We start from the raw sequence: 19,384 nt of genomic DNA on the forward strand, positions 1-19,384 counted from the left end.
AGAGCTGTCTGAAGAAGGCTGAGGGGTCCTGCAGCTCCTGCTGGGCTCTGGAGAGGCTGCCAGAAACACATGGCTTAGAAATGAATCCTTGGACTTTTCCTCAGCTCCCAGTGGCTTCCTGTCTGGGAGACTGGCCACTGCCTCCTGCTCCTTCTCCCTGGATCACCTTGTAGCTCCAGAATGGTGGAGCAGGCTTTGAGCTCAGGCACACATTGTGGAAGTTCTGTGGCAGGATCTCCATGCCCTAATGCCTCTGTTTGAGATCCACACCCCTCCTGGGTCCACATTAAGGCGGTCCCCACCTCAGCTCTGCAGCTCCTGTCAGGGATGGGGTATGTTTGGGGAGGGGGATGCTGTTTGAATACGCTTGCACTTGTCATCTCCTGCGTTAGGCATGGGCTGAATGGTTGTGAGTTGGCCCACCCAGAGCATGACATGTCTTTCACTTACTTTCCAGAGACCCTTGCTACCTGGGGAGGTGTGTCTGACTACACTGTAAGGCAGCTGGTGCTGAGCCAGGTGGGTCTGCCCCCCTGGGCCTGGAAAGTTCTTCCAAAGAGCTTCTCCAAGGCTTCTCCAAAGCTTTGTGGTACAGCAGGAGTGGGCAGGACACAGAGCACCATCACCATGCACTGACAGATCATCAGCCTGTCCACCTAAGAGTCTCATAATTCTTCTCTTCCTTCCTGTTTTCAGGAACTCCGAATTATTCAGCTTGGGATCTTCGGTGTTGTAACTGAACAAGTTGGTGGTGGGAAGCGTGGCCTTCTGACTGTTCACAAACCTGTGTTCCACCTTTCAAAGAATATTGCAGAGGTTCACGGCCTCCCCAATGATAAGGCCTATGTTGCTGGTAAGAAGACAGCCTGGCACTTTTGCTTCCCCTTGGGACATCTTTGGGATGTGCACAAGTGCTGTTCAGATGTGACTGTCAGAAATTTAGAATTCCTCCACCAGGTCCTGAGAACAGCTCCATTTCTTTTTATTATTATTATCATGAGATCATAATGCACAATACAATTATAAACCCTCTCTCTCTGACCTAACAGCTGGCGACAAGCCCAATGTACTGGGGCTGCCTCTTCCGCTCAGATCTAGTTAAAACCCTTGGTCCATGTTTATTGCCACACCAGACCTTGTACAGGCAAACACCAGCGTTCATACTGCCTCTTGCATTCTCCTTCTACTTAGAAGTGAGCCAGATGTAGAGAGCCTTGAGAGAGAGATGGGGACCATAGTGAGGATGAAAACCCATCAGAGGCCAGCTTTGCTGTGACTGCTGGTCAGCGCTGCCAGCCCTGCAGATGTAGTGGACATTGGTGATGCCTGTGGAAAAGCAGGAGGAGCTCAGAGCTGTGTTTGGAGTGGGTCTTTCCTTTCAAAGGATTCCATCTTCTCTCTTAGGGCAACATGAGTCTGGCTCCTTTCAGGGACAGGCCTCTGGCACCCAAAGCAGGCATGTTTGCTGTGCATGTCTGAAGGCGCTGGGGATGGCCTGAAGGATCTGAAGGGGTGTAGTGCAGTGCTTGTGTAATGCACTGAGTGTGGGCACAAGTACCGTGACCTGGCACCCACTTCCCCATCATGGGAACTCTCTGCCTTCTCCTCTCCTTGTCCTACCGCTGTGTCTCAGGTTCATTCCAGATTGCTAGGACCTTCCCATCTCTGTAGGCAAGAAAACCTTGCTGTACACTCGGCACATCAGTTGCAGAGTGCTTTGAACTTCTCCTAGGGAGGGATGACATCAGCTTCCCGCAGGAGCTTTACCAAATGTTAAAGAAGACAGGCCAGGAGCAGTTTCTTGCTTGAAGACCTCAAAGCTGCTGACATTCTCTTTTAGCCTGCTGAACCGCTCTGTTAGTGACTTCATTCTTCTTGTGTTGCTTCCTAGGTCGTAAGGAATTGTAAGGAGCCCCTGAAGTATGCTCACGTAGCCTCAGACATCTCCGTTCCTTGGCAAACAGTGGAGGCTTGCACAGAAGAGACCATGCGTCTTTACTCTCGCTGCCTCGAGAGTGGCAAGAATGTTGCCCTTGTTCTGAAGGACATTGGCATGCTTGTTATTCAAGGAAAAGACGTGCAAGCGAGATTTTACAGAGACTTTCTGCAGAGGCTAAATGGGACTGAACAGCTGGTAGAAGCTCTTCTTGGGGTAAGTTTCCATTTCTCCAGTTCTGCTTCTCGTTCTTTTGAAATCCTAGCAAAGTACAAGTGAATGCACTTCTGTTGGCCTGCCATGACCTCTCTGGTCATGGGGATGGTCCTGGCCTAGAGTAATGCCAGCTTCCTGTACTGTTCTTCTCTAGCGTTCAGAGGACTTGGTGACATAGAAGACCCTGGGACTTTCTCTACTGGGTCAAACCAAAGTCCCCTCCAGCCCAGGATCCTGTTCCCATGTGCTCATGGAAAAATTCAAAGAAGAGATCCCACCTATTGTGTGTTTTGCCATGAGGTGTGCATCCACATGCTGCTAATGGTGGCCACACTGTGTCACAGAGAGAATCTTTCCAGCCCAATGCCCTCCCCAGGTCTCAAGTGCAGGCCTGTCCTTCAGCCTGGGCTTTCAGGGGCAGCTGGAAAGGTGAGATGTGAAAGCAGTCTGAGCTCAGCCCCTCGAGGGCTAAGCCAGAGATGCAAGCAGGCTGTAGCTGGTTCCCAGCTCTGTCTCTTCCTTCTGTCAAAGTCCATGGCATTTTTTCAGTCCTTTCTCTGGGCCGGGACCATTTTTCCAGCTTTTGTTCCAGTGGGTGCCAGAGCAGGACCCTCAGCTACCCCTTGAACACACACCAGAGGATTGGACCTCACAGTTGTTAGCGCTGTGCAAAAGGAAAGGAAGGGTTGTGTCTCTCTATTCCTCCATGCTGCAGAGGCAGCCATCTGAATGTTAGGAGAGACTGTGGGGTTAACCCCACGTCTGAGACCTTTGTTCTCAGCTCAGGAGGCATCAACTCAAGGCAGCAGGAAAAATGCAGCAGCCAGGGACCCCAGCCAGTGAAATGCCTTCTCCTGTGCTTGCCTCCATCAACTGCTGCATTAGGAAGCACCTGGTCTCTGGGCTGAGTCTCTGGCTTCTGAGCCTTGCAAAAAGCCTGACAGGGTTATTCCCCTTTCTCATGTATTCCCCTCCAGCTGCTAGGCTGTATAACTGAGGGGCTGCTGTGAGGAACGGAGTTCTTTGTTTCAGCATTTTGGAGAGGCAGCTTCTTCTCTGAGCAGTGGAAATGTTTGCTGCTCTTGTGAGCACTGAGATAATTTTCTTGGCATCATCTCACATGTGTCTCTTGCCTTTGCAGGTGCCAGAGATGAGGGATTCAGTCCTCTCAGGCAGCAGAGCTGCTCATTTTCAGACCCATTCTGGTCATGTTATTCTTTCCAGAGTGAGTATGTTGGCTTCTTAGCCCTGATTCCCACAGGAGATGGGAGATGGTCTCCAGTGGCAGCACAGAGAAGTTGGGTTAAAATGAGCTTTCTCACAGGAACGATAGGGAAGTCCTGGAACAGTCTGATGAGGAAGCTAATGCCCCTCCGAGCACTGGAGGTCTTCCTTATGTCATTCAGCTGGCTCATACAGCCCTCCAGCATCTGGCCTAGTCTGCATATCCAAGTGTGGATTTGGGCATGCTGAGCTTTCTTCTGGGCATGTTGTGCAGCCCAGGGTGTTTCGGCTGGGGGGAATCCCTGTCTCTGTGGATGTAAACAGTTGGTTGAAAGCCCAATTCTCCTGCAGAACTGCCTTCTGCTGCAGGAGCAGGTGCCCAGCTTGTGAGCTCTGATGGAGACCCAGCTCCCCCTGTGTGTCCGTTGGCTGTATTTGCTTATGGGAGTTAAGGCTTACTATTGACAATATTAGCTTAAGGGCATAAGAGTGCTGACTGGATGGCTCAAGTCAAGCGGCAGAGGCGGCAGTGAGAGACAGTCAATCGTGCCCTGCAGGAAGAACCAGCCATGCTGAACCCCCATCACCAGTCTTTCCCTGAGATCGAGTGCAGTGCAGGTTTCCTGCTCTGCAAGTGGCAATTCCCTTCCCTCATTTATGATGCCACAAGATATCTCAGACTGAGAGGTAAGTGCCAGTGGGAAACCGTAGTGAATCCTGGTTAGGCTGTGACACAGCCTTGGGGATGCTGCAGTGACTCTCCTGGTTCTCCAGCTACGGTTGCAGTATCCCTGCGTGGGGTGCCTGAGGCCAGGCCAGACCCAGGGGTCTGGTGACAGCACAGGTCCTGCAGGTGCTGGCTGCTCTAGTGGTGCATGTTCAGAGCCTCTGAGTGTGCCTGGAAGTGGGGCTAAAAGCTTCATTGCATTGTCTTGCAGGTTCAGCAGAGAACGGAAACACAGCCAAGGGTTCAGTCAGGCTCATTGCTTCCAGTTGGGAAGGAGAAGGAGAGTGAGTGGTGAGAAGCTGGCTGAAGAAAAGCCAAGTGTTCAGGAAGTCCTCAGGTACCACCTGGCATCAGATGAGGAGGTGACCGTCTATGTTTACTTCTCCTGCATAGGCGAGGAGGAGAAAAGAGCAGCTGAGAGGCTGGGGACACAACAGACAGACTAAAGTGTGTGCCAGATCCAGGAAAAGCATGGGAGAGTTGAGGGGCAGTGACCCACTGAGATGTCAGAATCCCAGTCGCAGAGCCACTGGGTTTAATGTGACATCCTGAGACTTCTGTGACTTGGGACTGACCTGGATTAGGCTTTAATACCATGCATCTCTCTGCAACCCCAAGCAAATGCCCAGCCTTCCATCTGAGGGGCTGCTATTTGGCACTGAGAATAGGATTACAATGTGGGCCATAGAAGTTCTGAGCAGCTACACACGAAGGGATCCCTGCAGTGTTTGTCTGCGCCTTTTTGATCCTCTCACTGAATGCTGAAGCCCAGAAGCAGGTTCACCCCCAGTCTCGGCCCCACCGGACTCAGTCCCAGGCTGACCAAATGCACATAGGCCCTTGTTTGGACCCAGGGGCCTGTGTCACACCACAGTGAGCATGAAAACACCATCAGAAGCACATCCAACAATGTATGGTCTGGAATAGCCTGCAGAATTTCTCTGCCCTTCTCTCTGTCAATCCCACTTAGTATCGTTCTTTCCCACTCCTTAACTCCTCTGGGGAGAAGAGTTGCCTCCTGAGCCGGCAGGAGAGGTACCAGTGACTGCCAGCCATGCTGGCACACCCAGAGCTTTGTTCTTGTGAATTAAACCAAATCTCCAAACTGCTGTGGATCTTTCCTTGGTGTGGTGTGAACTCTGCCATTTGCAGCATGTGAACATTGGAGGGGCCCCGAAATGACCACTGAGGAGTTAGGGGTTGAGGGCAGTGCCTGTTCCCAGGGCAGCTCTCTCCCAAGGTCATGCCATAGCTCTTTGTCTGCAGCTGCGGTCAGGGTGCCTCAGGGACCTCCCGCTCTTTGTAGGTCCCAGTCAGAGCAGTGGAGTCAGCCCTTTCATGGCCAGCACATGTCCTAGTGACAAGGGGACTCTGCAGGGAGGTGGGAAGAGCTGGTTTAGGCCTCCTGAGGCCGAGAAGGGGTTAAGGCAGAGCCTCGCTGTCCTGGTGCCAGTCCTGGCTGCAAGATGGGAGGGGACCCTCAACTCTCGTGTGCATGTTTGCTGCATTGAGGATTGGGCTTTTGGGTGTTTAACAGGAATAATGTGACCCAAAGACTAGAAATGATATCTGCTGGAAAGACAACACAGCTAGGCACAAACCATCCCAGAGGTTCCTGCAGAGTATTGGTGACAACTTCTTGACACAGGTGGTGGAGGAGGCAACAAGGAGAGGTGTGCTGCTGGACCTCGTACTAACAAACAAAGAAGGACTGGTTGAAGATGTGAAGGTCGGGGGCAGCCTTGGCTGCAGTGACCATGAGATGGTGGAGTTCAGGATCCTGCGAGGAGGAGGCAGGGCACCAAGTAGGATCGCACCCCTGGACTTCAGGAGAGCAAACTTTGGCCTCTTCAGGGACCTGCTTGGAGGAATCCCATGGGTTAGGGCCCTAGAAGGACAGGGAGTTCAAGAGAGCTGGTTAATATTCAAGCATCACTTCCTCCAGGCTCAAGAGCAGTGCGTCCCTATGAGAAGGAAGTCAGGCAAAGGAGGCAGAAGACCTGCATGGATGAGCAAGGAGCTCCTGGCAAAAGTCAACCAGAAGAAGGAAGTATACAGAAAGTGGAAAGGGGGACAGGCCACCTGGGAGGAATATAGGAGCATTGTCAGAGTATGCAGGGATGCGACGAGGAAGGCTAAGGCCCGTTTGGAATTAAATCTGGCGAGAGATGTCAAGGACAGCAAGAAGGGCTTCTTCAAATACGTCAGTAGCAAAAGGAAGACTAGGGAAAATGTGGGCCCGCTGCTGAATGGGGCGGGTGCCCTGGTGACGAAGGATGCAGAGAAGGCAGAGTTACTGAATGCCTTCTTTTACTGCTCAGGTCAGCCCTCAGGAACCCCAGACCCTGGAGGCAAGAGAGAAAGTCTGGAGAAAGGAGGCCTTCCCTTGGTGGAGGAGGATCAGGTTAGAGATCATGTAAGCAAACCTGATACCCACATATCCATGGACCCTGATGGGATGCACAGGAATTGTGGGCTAGACGAGTGGCCTGTGGGGTGGATTGAGAACTGGCTGAATGGCAGAGCTCAGAGGGTTGTGATCAGCGGTACAGTCTAGTTTGAGGCCAGTAGCTAGCGGTGTCCCCCAGGGGTCAGTACTGGGCCCAGTCTTGTCCAATTTAGTCATCAATGACCTGGATGAAGGCACAGAGTGCACCCTCAGCAAGTTTGCTGATGATACAAACCTGGGAGGAGTGGCTGATACACCAGAGGGCTGTGCTGCCATTCAGAGAGACCTGGACAGGCTGGAGAGGTGGGTGGAGTGGAACATCATGAAGTTCAACAAAGGCAAGTGCAGAGTCCTGCACCTAGGGAGGAATAACCCCATGCACCAGGACAGACTGGGGGCTGACCTGCTGGAAAGCAGCTCTGCTGAGAAGAACCTGGGAGTGCTGGTGGACACCAAATTAAGCATGAGGCAGCAATGTGCCCTTGTGGCCAAGAAGCTCAATGGTATCCTGGGGTGCATCAGGAAGAGTATTGCCAGCAGGTGGAGGGAGGTGATCCTCCCCCTCTACTCAGCCCTGGTGAGGCCACACCTGGAGTACTGTGTCCAGTTCTGGGCTCCCCAGTACAAGAGGGATGTGGCACTACTGCAGCAAGTCCAGTGAAGGGCTACAAAGATGATTAGGGGACTGGAGCATCTCTCTTATGAGGAAAGACTGAGAGAGCTGGGCCTGTTTAGCCTAGAGAAGAGAAGGCTGAGAGGAGATCTTATCAATGTGTACAGAATCTTAAGGGAGGGTGTCAAGAGGATGGAGACAGACTCTTTTCAGTGGTGCCCAGCGACAGGGCGCGAGGCAAAGGGCACAAACTGAAACACAGACAGTTCCATCTGAACATGAGGAAAAACTTCTTCACTGTGAGGGTGACAGAGCACTGGCACAGGTTGCCCAGAGAGGTTGTGGAGTCTCCTTCTCTGGAGATATTCAAAGCTGCCTGGACGCGATGCTGTGCAATGTGCTCTAGGTGATGCTGCTTGAGCATGAGGGTTGGACCAGATGATCTCCAGAGGTCCCTTCCAACCTCAACCATTCCGTGATTCTGTGAAATGGAAGCTCACAACCAGAAGGGATGTGGCCATAATAGTCTGTGGCCGCCTTGGCTGTAGAGATCATGAAATAGTGGAGTTCAAGACCCTGAAGGGAGCGAGGAAGGAGAGTAGCAGAGTCAGGGCCTGGAGTTCAGGCGAGCAGACCTCAGCCTTGTCAGGGAACTGGTAGTGGGGGATTCCATGGAGGCAGGTCTGAGCGGCAAAGGAGCTTGAGAAAACTGGCAGGTGTGTAAGAATAGCATCCCCTGCCCCAGGCACAAGAACGGTCCACCTTGCTAGGCAGGCAAACAAGCAGAAATATCATGAGACTGGCTTGGCTGACCCGAGAACTCATGGTGGAACTCCAGCACAAAGAAGGGAGTATACAGGAGGTGGAAGCAGGGACAGAAAGAGATCTTGGGTGTGTGGGGATGGTGTCAGGTATAGAAGAAATTCTTAATACTTTTCGGTTAGGTCAGAACAGAAGCTTTATATCCTATAGCTAGCTATAGGGGAGAGCAAACGGCAACAGTGGTCACAATAAACCTCACCACCATGGTCTCTGCATATCAAACAGGAACAAGGCTTTTTAAGTTCTTTCTTACTTCTTCAAGAATTTTCTTAACCAATCAAAGATCACAGTCAAAAACCTTTCCTTTTATGGAATACTATACATCCATTGGGCCTCAAGACTGGCTGGATCCAGTTTTAACTGGTGACTCTGACCCATGAAGGGAAGTGCCAGAACAGTTAAGAAACATCCATCGTAGGCCTCAGTCAAGAGTTCCTTTTAAATCCCTAAGCAGTACAGCAAACCTTGAAATGCATTACGTGGTCTGTATATACACACAAGCAACCACACGGGAAAGCCAAAGCTCAGCTGGAGACTTGCAAGAAGAGCTTCCTCTGCTCAATGAGTACTTGAAAATATGGGCACCTTGCTGAATGGGGTGGTTGAATTAATGAGAGCAAAGCAGGTCAGGCTGAGCTCCTCTGTGCTTTCTTTGTGTCAGTCTTCACCAAAAGGCCTCTGTGCCTCTGTGCTTAGGGAGAGGGTTCAAGGAGGAGAAGAGCAAGCAGGAGTGGAGGAGGATGGAGTGAGGGATCTTTGATCTGACTGGGCAAGCTCTCGGCTGCCCCGGCTGACCTCACAACAGCTGCCCTCCTGCCTGCCTGCTGCTGGCTTATCACAGTGCTGAGGCAGGAGTGACCTCACAGTTAAGGTCCCAGCCATGTCCTCGTCTCCTCCTCTCCCTCTTCTCTCCCCCAAATCTGTTGCCTGTGCTGGGGGAATGTTCTGATGCCCTTGCTGAGATCACAATGCCTGCCCACCTGCCTGATTGCTGATGGCCTATGAAGTTGCTGTGATAAAGATGACCTCACAGTTTGTCTGGGCCTGAAAGGCACTAAGAGGCCTTAGTATTCCTGACCAGCCCCACGTGGGGCCTCCACTAAACCACTAGCCCTGGGCCCCAGAGCCCCATTTCAGCTCAGCCTGGGGGCTTCAGTCCCTGCCTGAGCTGTGTCATAGAGTGACAATCTCCAGCTCAGCCAGAGCCATGACTGACCCATGTGTGACTGGACACCAGTGATCTCGATCCTGGCCCATGGACTGACTTTCTGGCCTGCCCTTGGTCCTGCCTTGTTACCATGGTCCTGCCTGCTGATCACAGGGCTGTGTCTGACCCAGGTTACTCTCACCGGACCTGAACCTGACCTCGAGCCTGATCTTGTGATTGGCTTCCCAGCTTGAACTTGAACCTGTGTTCCTTCTATGCTACAGTACTTCTAATAAAATCCTACAGAAGCCCTGCAGGCCATAATACTGGTGAACCACATCACGGACGGGGTCTGCACAGTGCGCCATGCACTGACTCAAGGTCTGCGCCAGAGTTTATCAGCTTGGGGTTCCCAGCATCAGAAGAGACTTCTTTTTTTTTCTTTTTTTTAAAATAATTTGCTATAACCTCTTTCTGGGATGCTAATAAGATGGTATCTTTCTTAAGAGAGAGAGTTTGTTCCTTCCTTGGAGAATCAAAAAGAACCAGCTTCTGCTGGTGCAAAGCAGAAGTGCTGGCTGCAGAGGCACTGGGTAAGAGGAAGGTTGATCCCATGAGGATGAGGTGGATGATTCAAGGCAGTGGCTGGGGGAGTCACAAAAGGTCCCCCAAAGGTCAGCACAGTGGTAGTATTCTGACTCAGTGCCAATCTAGGCAGTGTCCAACTTTGATGAAATATCAGCGTGTCAGTGTGCTCTTCTCTGGGTATCAGAAGGGAGAGAAACAGCACAGAGGGGCCTTGCTGGAGCCTCTTATGAACATCCCTCTGCATCAGCTCCATGCTGCTGACAGAGCACTAAGACAGGGTAGAAATGCAGTGATTCCCTGGGGTCTAGCAGGGAGGTTAAAAACTGACAGTAAAACTGAATTCACAACAACCCCAGATCACCAACTGGCAGTCACTTTTGCTCTCCAAATTTACCTTCCTTTGCATTTCCTGAACATTGCACACAGACTTTGCTTTTGTGTCTTCTATGTCCTCTGTAGCAGCTCGCAGCACAAATATCTCGATCCTCCCCACTTTCCTTACCCAAACCTACTCACTCATCGGGCTGCCCTGTGCAGCGCAGCTGCAGCACCTTGCAGCCCTCTGTCCGTGCACAGAGGGCAAAGCCCTGCTCCTGCCACCCCACAAGCTGCTTTGGTCCTCTTGCCAGCTCTCGCTGCTGCTGAACCCTGCTCTCCCATTGGGATCTCAGCTGCAACTGTGACCAAGGACATCCCGCTCTGTCTCACGTCTCAGCTTCTCCAGTCTCAGCCGCACAGTTGCTGGAGTGGGGACTCATCCAGCCTCTCTCCCTGCCCCATGGCACCACACCCTGCCTTCTCCCCATTCAGTGATGAGATGTGCAGACACAACCACCCAGCACGGACACACACTCTTCCCTCTTCTGTCCTTCCCATCAGGGAAGAGCATGGCACCACCATTTCAGCTCAGGTTCAACAGGACGCTCATGCATCCTCCATGCTGCTCTCCAGCTTCTCTGGCCACCTTGCATGGTCCAGGAAGGACGTCCCACAGCAACGTGCATGTCCTAGCCAGCAGCAGATCTGCTGTCCTAGAGCCAGCTCCCCAGGGATGTAGCTCCAGAGAAGTTTGGCTTTTGTTGTGACTGAGCACAAGTGAGAGGAGTGGGGAGAAAGGGAGAAGCCAACCAAGCAAGGGGATTGTCTTGCCAGCTCTGAGAATGAGCTTGAAAATGCTTGTCTGTAGGGGCAGGGACTGCAGGACTGCCACTGCACCAAAAGACTCCTTCCAGGCTGGTTTTGAGCCAGGAACAGGATCATCCTTGATGAGGATGAAGTTTGAAGCCATGTGCACAGAGCAGAATAGAGTAGCAATCCCTCTCCTTAACCTCTTGGCCACCTCTTCACCATGCTGTTGTTGTCAGTGTGTATTTTTCAACCTGAGATAAAACAAATCCAGCTACAGTGTGTTCTTCTGGACTTCTGGTTTTGTTTTTGAACATCAGAGCTGACCAGCAGGGAGAAATCTGAATGATGTGTCCTGTGTTGTTGTAGGCAAGAGCTGAATCAAACAGTCCCGCCGACTCCCTTCTGGTGCAGGGAGGGGAATTTTCCTTTTCCCCTCTGTGTTTTCCAGGCCAGTTCCAGGGAGGGGAAAAGAGCATTCCTTCGAGCAGGGGAGGTGCAGGGAGGTTCCCAGCACATCAAGGGGCTGGTGAAGGCATGGCAATGAGATGCTTTGGGAAAGTGTTTGGAATTCGTTTGTGGCTGTTCATGCTTCCCTTCCTTCTCTTCTCTGGAGGATGACACAGGGCATAATGGACAGCCTTCTCTAAAGACTGATTTGTTATATTTTGGCAGTAGTAAAGTGTGTGCCTTGTGCTTGGTGCTGATCCTTACCCTGTTGATCACCTTGCCTGTTCCCTCCCAGTGTAAGACCCCTCAGCAAGACCCATCTCTGCACACACACGCACACGCACACGCACACATGCACACAGAGAATTTTGTGAGCAAAATCCAGGGTTCCGGGCAACATGGTGCTGCCAGTCATGCTGCTAAAAGGACACTGTCCCTGGGTGGGCTTAAACCAGGAACCTTTGGGTTAACAGTGGAACGTGCTCCCCCACTGCACCACAGAGACCCCAGCCTGGGGCTGTCCTGGAGCAGCTCTGGCCGGTGTCAGGACGGTCCTCAGTGATGCAGGAATGGGAACGTCCCTGAGCCCAGGCACATGCCCAGCACCAGGGAAGGGGACACTGCCCTTCGCCCACTGCCGGGTGCTGGAGGGCAGAGCGGTGCAGGGGGGAGGCCTGGTGCCTGGCTGAGGGGCTGTGGGCAGTTCCCTTCCCAGCATCAGCTCTGCCTGCTCCCGTGGCCCCTCCACTGCACACACAGGGGCCAATCGGAGCTGTGGGCACCTCACCCTGGGGAGGGCCTTTCCCTCACCTCGTTTGCTGCTGCTGCTGGTGTCGGGGACAGATATGATGCACACAGGAGTGCTGCACAGGGTGGCAGAGGTAACTCAGGGAAGGGGTTTGCTCCTCTCCATCCATCCTCCACTGGGAGGGCCAGAGCATGGGAGCAGCGCCTGCAGCAAGAGTCTCCTCCTGCCCCCATAGACAGCAGAGACGTTGAAGGGGCAGTAGTCTGTGGTGCAACCGTGGTCCAGGAGCAGTCCCCAGCTGAGAAGCCATGCCAACTTCCCCCATCCCAGCCTATGGGCCAGCCAGAGGGTTCAAATGCTGTTTTCTGCGGAGGCTCTCAGGGCACCAGGGGTCAGCAGGGCTGTGCTTGGCAAAGGGCACATCATGGGACAACAGTATGTCCCAGCCCTCAGCAGGCTGTAAGGGGATGCAGGTCAGTGGAAGAGCTCCTGCTTTGCATGCAGGAGGTCCTGGGTGCAATTGCCCTCATTTCCAGGGGTGCTTTTGTCCTAAATCTCCATTGTCCCCACAGGGGTGAAGGCCGGGAACTGGATGCATTGCTCCTCTACAGAAATGGTGGACTTGCCCTGTGACGGGATGCCCTGTGGGAAGTGGAGCTCCCCATGTAGGAAGTGACCAACTGGCACACCATCTGAAACGACACACAACCCTGTGGGAGAGGAGGGCGTGGCATGTATAAAGGCAACAGGACTGGATGCTGGCTGGGAGGCTATTTTAGCTGTAGCAGTAGGATTGCCCTGGGCAGGCAGGCAGGTGGTGTGAGGGCATTGGGCTCATCAGATGCACCTGACCATGGGAGATGAGAGCTCAGCAGGAGGGCAGAGGGGAGGCAGTTGGAGGTGACCACTGGGATGTCTCTGGTGAATCACTCCTGTCCCAGCAGCACCCAACCAGCAGCAGGTGAACAGGCACTGGAGTCACTGCAGGTGGCAGGAGCTGATTCAGCAGCTGAGGAGGTGGGAGTGGGAGTGGGAGCAGGAGAGGCAGGAGAAAGCACAGTGGCTGGTGTGGTGGTTGTGAGGTCACTTCCATTACACTTAGCTGATTGGCCTGCAGTGGGCAGGCAGGCATTATGAGGTCATCAGTGGCCTCCCAGAGGCTGTCCATCAGCAAGGAGAGCTTGGGAGGAGGTGAGAGGGAGGGAGAGGTGAAGGTGACATTGGTGGGTTTGATTATGAGGTGTCTCCTTTCACAGCAGTTTATTGGCCAGCAGCAGGTGGGCAGATATGTGAGGTCATCAAGGGCATGACAAAGCCCATGAGGTAGATGTGAGAGGCAGGTGACCATGATAGCTGTGGCATAGTGATTGTGAGATCACTTCTATGCTGCAACCAGATTGACCAGCAGCAGGCAGGCAGGAAGGCAGGTGGGCACTGTGAGGTCATTGAGGGGAGGAGAAAGCCCCCAGGAGAGAGGTGAGCTCCTGAAGAGGAGAGAGGCAGAGGCAGGTGAAGGTGGCATGGCTGGGAGCTTGTTTGTGAGGTCACTTCTACTGCAGCAATCTGACTGGGCAGCAGGCAGGCAGGCAGTGTGAGGTGAGGAAGCAGATCAGAAAGCCTTCCCCATGGAGATGAGAGCTCAGGGGGAAGGCAGAGGCAGGTTGAGGGACATACCTGGGATGTTGATTGTGAGGTCAGTTCCTTCCACCAGCTGCACTGGCTATTAGCATGTAGGTCATCAGGGAGGTGGTGTGAGGTCATCAAGAGCATCAGAAAACTCCTGCCAGCAGAAAGGAGAGCTCAGGGGTAGGGGAGAGGGGCAGGCAGGTAAAGGGGGACCAGCCTGGGATGGTGGTGTCACTTCCTTTGCCCTGTGGCAAGATCTTTGGAATTGAAGTTATGACTGTGATACAAGGATGATGTTCAGATTTGTCCAATATAGTCCTCTGTCAACAGATTCTGCATGCTCTGCAGTGGTTGCATAGGACCGTGGCCAGCTGGCTAATAAGGATTCACTGGAACAGCCCCATTCAGGGACTCTCATCCAATCCAGCTGAAGATGCTGTTGCAAGGACACCTGTGGCAGTGAATACCATCAAGAGCTAGACAGCAGCCAACTACCCTGTTCAAGAGGTTTGGATTCCCCACATGAGCATTACCTAAGTAACAGATCTCAAGGAATTTGATTTTTTTAAAACAAACTCTGTGTCCAAGAATGTCTGTGAAGCAAATGCATCATTCTGATCCATCACCTTCTGGTAATGGGCTTGGGCACTTGTGCGGTGCCCCTCTGCTCCTGCTGTGGGCGCTGTGTGGAGCTTCAGAGCAGGTGCACTGTCTCCTGCATCCAAGGCCAGAGATTTGGCTGCAGGTCTGCCCTTGGTTCTGGCAGATGTCTCCTGGGGATCCCAAGGACATCATGCTGGTGATGGAACAGGGCCATGTCTTCAGCTTTGTCACTCTTTGCCCATGTCCATGCACGTGAGTGTGGGAGCAGAGCCTGGCAAAGGGAACAGTCCCATTGCTCCTAGGGACATGCTTTCCTGCAGGCTCTGGGGATGGTCTGGTGGGCCTGGGCTGGGCTGGATGGTGCCAGCACAAAGACGCTTGCCCTGAAGCCCTTCTGGCTGCAATCCTGGGTACATCCCACCTCCAACCTTCTTGGGCGGCTGTGGTCCTGACCAGCCTGTGATGGGGGTCATGCTGTCGCAGGCCTGCTTCCAGGCTCTGACTCAGCCTGGGGGCGGTGGAGAAGAGTAAAGTGCCTGTCCTGTGCCTCTTCCCTGCCAGCTCTGCCCTCTGGCACGTGTTGTGTTTCTTCCTTCCCCTAGCACCAGGTGAGGGCATGTTTCATCCTTGGGCAGATGTGCCAGGGAGGGACAGGACCCCTGGCTGTTTGGGCATCCTCCCCTCTGCAGGAGCTGTGAGGCAGGGAAGGGGCCTCTCCCCAGCATGCTGAGCACTGAGGGGCCCCTGTGCCAGACCTTGGGGACAGCATGTCCTTTGGTGGGGGCTGAACCCAGCCCCACATGTGTCTGTGGGGCAGGGCAGGGCAGGGGCTGGCACAGCCCCAGGGCTGGCTGAACAGGTGCTTGTCCCACAGCAGATGGGCCGTGGGGCTCTGAGCAGAGCTGGCAGCCCTAGCCCTTGGGAAGGCAGTTTTGTGCTGGCCCCAGCATGGCCATGAGCTGCAGGTGAGTTCACCGCAGAAGCTCCTGCTTGGTGCCATAGGGATGCGGAAACCAAGATCCAGCACCCAGGTCCTGGGGAGGTTTGTGCTCCCAAACCCTGGTTTACAGAAGTGGTGCTCGAACCCCTGAGCTACAGGGCCACCCTGCAGCCTGGCAATAGCTCTATGGATGCACTGCCACCTCGGAGTGCTCCAAAGCTGTTATCTTCCTCCCGAGCTTCCCCCAAGCCCAAGGAGAAAGCCCCTGTCCTTCTCCACTCCAAATGTGGAAAGCCCACAGGAGAAGAGCATTCCCAGAGTGAGACCTCGTGGAGATGGGTAATGAACATGGCTGCTGGAAACACAACCCCCATCCCCATGGGAAACCCCTGCTCCTACTGGGCTCAGGCTCCAGCCCTGCATTTCCCACAGAGAGAAATGGGCAGGGGGCTGGGGATGGAGGGGGCTGTCTCAGGGCAGGGGCTGCCAGCAGGGAGGCTCCAGGTCACGGGGCTGGAGGTGGAGTCTGAGCCCCAGCACCCCGAGGGCCCCCAGGGTCACCCCAGCCCTGCCCCACCACCCTGGGGACATTCTGGTGACACCATCTGTATCCCCCAGCAGAGAGCAGTGCATGTAGGGCCAGAACTGGGCAGGAGGGCAGGGCAGACCATAAGTGGGGCAAGCGCAGTGCAGCTCTCCTGCAGTGTAGCTGAGGGCTGGACATGGTGACTGAGTGCCAACCAAGCCCCTGTGCAGCTCCGACTGGGACAGCAGCTGATCTGGGACGACCGAGGGGAAGGAGCAGGGTCCAGCCCTTGCTTACTCTGCACTTTGGCCCTGAGGTCTAAATCTCCAGGGCAGAAGAGGCTGGTGAGAGGCACCTGGCACACAACCAGGTCCCTGCAGAGCAGGTGCTCCAGCACAGAAGTGTCTGCCCCAGAGCAAGAGCCCCTCTGCACCCTGGGGTCCCCCTGCCCTGCCACACGCAGCCTGGGACAGAGATGCCTGAGACCCCTCGCTGAGCAGCACTGGGACTTTTCCCTCACGCCTACACTGCCTACATCCAGTCCCCTCCTGCGATCCCTTCCCAGCTCTGCACACATGGTCCAGCCCTCCTGCAAGGTCCCCAGCACCAGCGCTCCAGCCTGGAGAGGAGCTGGGACATCCCCAGCCCCGGGATGTGCTGCTGCCCATGGAGGGTCAGCGCAGGGCCCAGGGCTGGAGGAGCTCCCAGCGATGCCTGGGGAAGCGCTACCATGGGAGAGGGTGCTGGTGACAGCTGCCGGCTGCCTCCTCTCCTCGAGGGCAGGATCCTGCTTTTTGCAGGCTGCCAAGCTGTGGCTGTTCCCAATGGGGAGCCCAGCCACTGGGACTGGGACACACACAACCCCCACTGCTGGGTGGTGGCTTGGCTGCTGGGGGAGAGGAGACATGTCCCTCCTGGGACCCAGAGCTGAAACCCTCTTACGAAGCAGAGGCAGCGCTGGGCAGCACCGGGACTGGGGGAGTTATCCTCTGCCTCCCCAAGACAGGCACCAGACCCTGGGCAGACGCATTTGATTTTGTCTCCCAGCCTGATGGTGCAGGCTGCGGGGAAGAGGTGAGCTGTGCTCTGGCTGCTGGGCAGGGAGAGCTGAGGGCAGTCGCATGGCCCCATGCACTGCAAAAGGAAACATCTCCTCCCATCACTGCCTGCTCCCGTCCCCCTTTCCACTACACACAGATATTTGCCTCCACAAACCCAAACTGGCGCCCCAGGCGAGGCAGCTCCTTCTTCTGCCCTTGCAGCCCAGCAGCGGGAGGGCAGAGGGGTGGGGGGTGGATGGGAGCAGGAGGACGGGGGTCCCGGGGCTGCCCAGGGCCCTGGTGCCTCACAGCCCCTGCCAGGAAGGAGCCAGCTCAGGCTGGGCCAGGTGTGCTTGAGGGTCCACGAGGGCTGTGGGAGTGAGGAGCAGCCCCTGGAAACGGGAGTCCCTGCGGAGCCAGAGGAGGGGAAATCCCAGCTCCGGCTGCCCAAGCGAGCTGCTCTGTACCATGTGCCAGGGCAGCGGGAAGCAGAGCTGCCTCCCAGCTGCTATGGGGAGGTTATCCCTGGGTGATGAACCCCTCTGGGTCTGGCTGGGGTGTTCAGGGCCCTGCTGTCACCTCCGGACTCACGTCTGTGGGGCCACAGCCCAGAGATAACCCTGTCACTGCAGCTCTGTGGTGGCCTCCATGCCTTGGGACCAGGGTGACCCTGGTAGAGCCCCAGGGAAAAGAGCAAGTGGGGGCACTCTGGTGGGGGAGAAGACTGGCCCTCCCCCCCCAGAGGGGCATTACGGGACCCATTTTGTCTGGAAACTCTGTGTGCGGGTTGCAGGATGGAAATGTCTCTGCCAGCAGGAATATCCTCCAGCTGGCCTATTCACTGCTATCGCACTCCAGGGACCATGGGCACTTGCAGGTGCACAGCCTGTCTCAGAGCCCGCTGTTCCCAAGACGTGCCCCTTCCCCACTGCTGGTTCTTGGTGCTTTGCTCTCCCTGATCAGCCTTGGGGACACTCCCACCACCCGGGGAGGGAGGCACCAGCTCTGGATCAAAACTCCAAAGGGTTTAGTAAGAACAAATGCCAATGCACGCTGTAAAAGTACAGGAATAAAAATAGAGGAAAGGCCCAGCTGTTTCTGCTGCCAGTGGGAGAAGGGAGAGCGCTCTCTGGCACTCACGGCTCTCCTAGCTGCACAGGCCTCTCTTCTGTCCCCGGTGCGCCCAACTGCACGGCAGGGGTGGGCTCCCCTGGCCCTGGGCTCAAGGACCGTTTGGCACCAGGACCCTGTCTCTCAGCCTTGGTGTCCTCATGGGGATGTGCCAGAGCTGCCTCTTCAGCATCATCATACCCCGTGTCCATGGAGGGCAGGAATGGGGCGGCTCTCTTGTCTCCGGGGGCCCTGTCACTTCCTTGCGAGTGCAGGCTCCACCCTGGAAGCAGCAAGGACACTGCATTGCAGTTTTCCCCATGCGGGTGCCCCTCCTGGGCTCTATATCCCCTTCATCCCCCTCCCCTCACTGCCCCTGAGACATCCAGCCCGTTATCCCACCCCACTTTTCCCACCAGGAAAACACCTTGGACAGGATCCCTCCCCGTCCTGAGAGGTTGGGATCTCAGTAGGCAGTGACACTCTGGGCACTGGGGACGGCACCCCAGGAGCCGGCAGCACTGCATTCCCCCTCACCTCTCTGTGCCTCCCCGGGCTCGTCTCCCTCCTCTGCTTCCCTGGGTGTTTCCCAGTCTTGCTGCCCAGGAACAAAATCCTCCCTGGGCTCAGAGACTTCCTTGGCATCATCATAGTCATCTGCTGGGTCACCTCTGGGCAGGATGGGGACATCTGAAAGGAGAGGGGAGCTGTTGGCAATGAGAAGAGCCCTCCCGCAGAGCAGAGGAAGGAAGGAGGTGCCCGACCAAGGGGCTGAGATGCTGGTGCTGGCAGGACTACAGGAGACCCTGCGTTCTGCCCACCTCCCCTTGGGTACAGGAGTGTGCGTGCGGCAGTGGGGATCCCTCTCGCCCAGCCACAGGCTGGCAGTGTCGGGCTCTGCCCTGGAACTGGCTGTGAAGGCTCCCCGTGTGCCTGAGGAGATGTTGGGGCTTGGAGGCACGGCTCCTCGGGGCGAATTCGGGACCTGCTGGAGGCAGGGATGGGTCGAGCATGGGAAGTCCCCATGCAACCCCTCAGGGCACAGGGCTGCAGGTACCCAGATCCAAAGGGCACATCCGACCCTCGCCCGCTCAGGACAGCTCTGGAGTCGCACACGAGGGCGATTCCTCCCCACCGCGACAGTGATACTCAGTGATGCCGCTGTCCATTACACAGCTATGGGGAGGAGAGATCGACCCTTCCTCTGCCTCCCCCTCCATTACCTGGGGCTGACCCAGCACCGTCCTCCTCCTCCCTGTCCCTGGGGTCAGGCTGCAGCTTGGTCAGGGACCCCTCTGAAGAGGAGCCTGCGGAGAGGAGCAGCGGGTGTTATCAGGGTGAGCTCTGCTGACCCTGCTCATGGCCAGGGCTGCTGGGAAGGGGGACCTACACAGCAGGGACTGCACGGGGAGGAGGGCTTGGGGCTTGCCCTGCTCCCATGGGACAAACCCCATCTCAAAGGGCCTTTCAGAGCTGCCCTAGGACGGCCCCTTC

General features: G+C 55.3%; 1 pseudogene; it reads right to left on the reverse strand.

Moving 5' to 3' along the window:
- Window positions 1-17,916: 17,916 nt before the first annotated feature.
- Window positions 17,917-19,384, reverse strand: part of LOC136993985 (scavenger receptor cysteine-rich type 1 protein M130-like) — a 114,302-nt pseudogene continuing 112,834 nt past the window's right edge.

Source organism: Apteryx mantelli, chromosome 23 (assembly GCF_036417845.1).
Source record: "Apteryx mantelli isolate bAptMan1 chromosome 23, bAptMan1.hap1, whole genome shotgun sequence".
NCBI classification, from domain to species: domain Eukaryota; kingdom Metazoa; phylum Chordata; class Aves; order Apterygiformes; family Apterygidae; genus Apteryx; species Apteryx mantelli.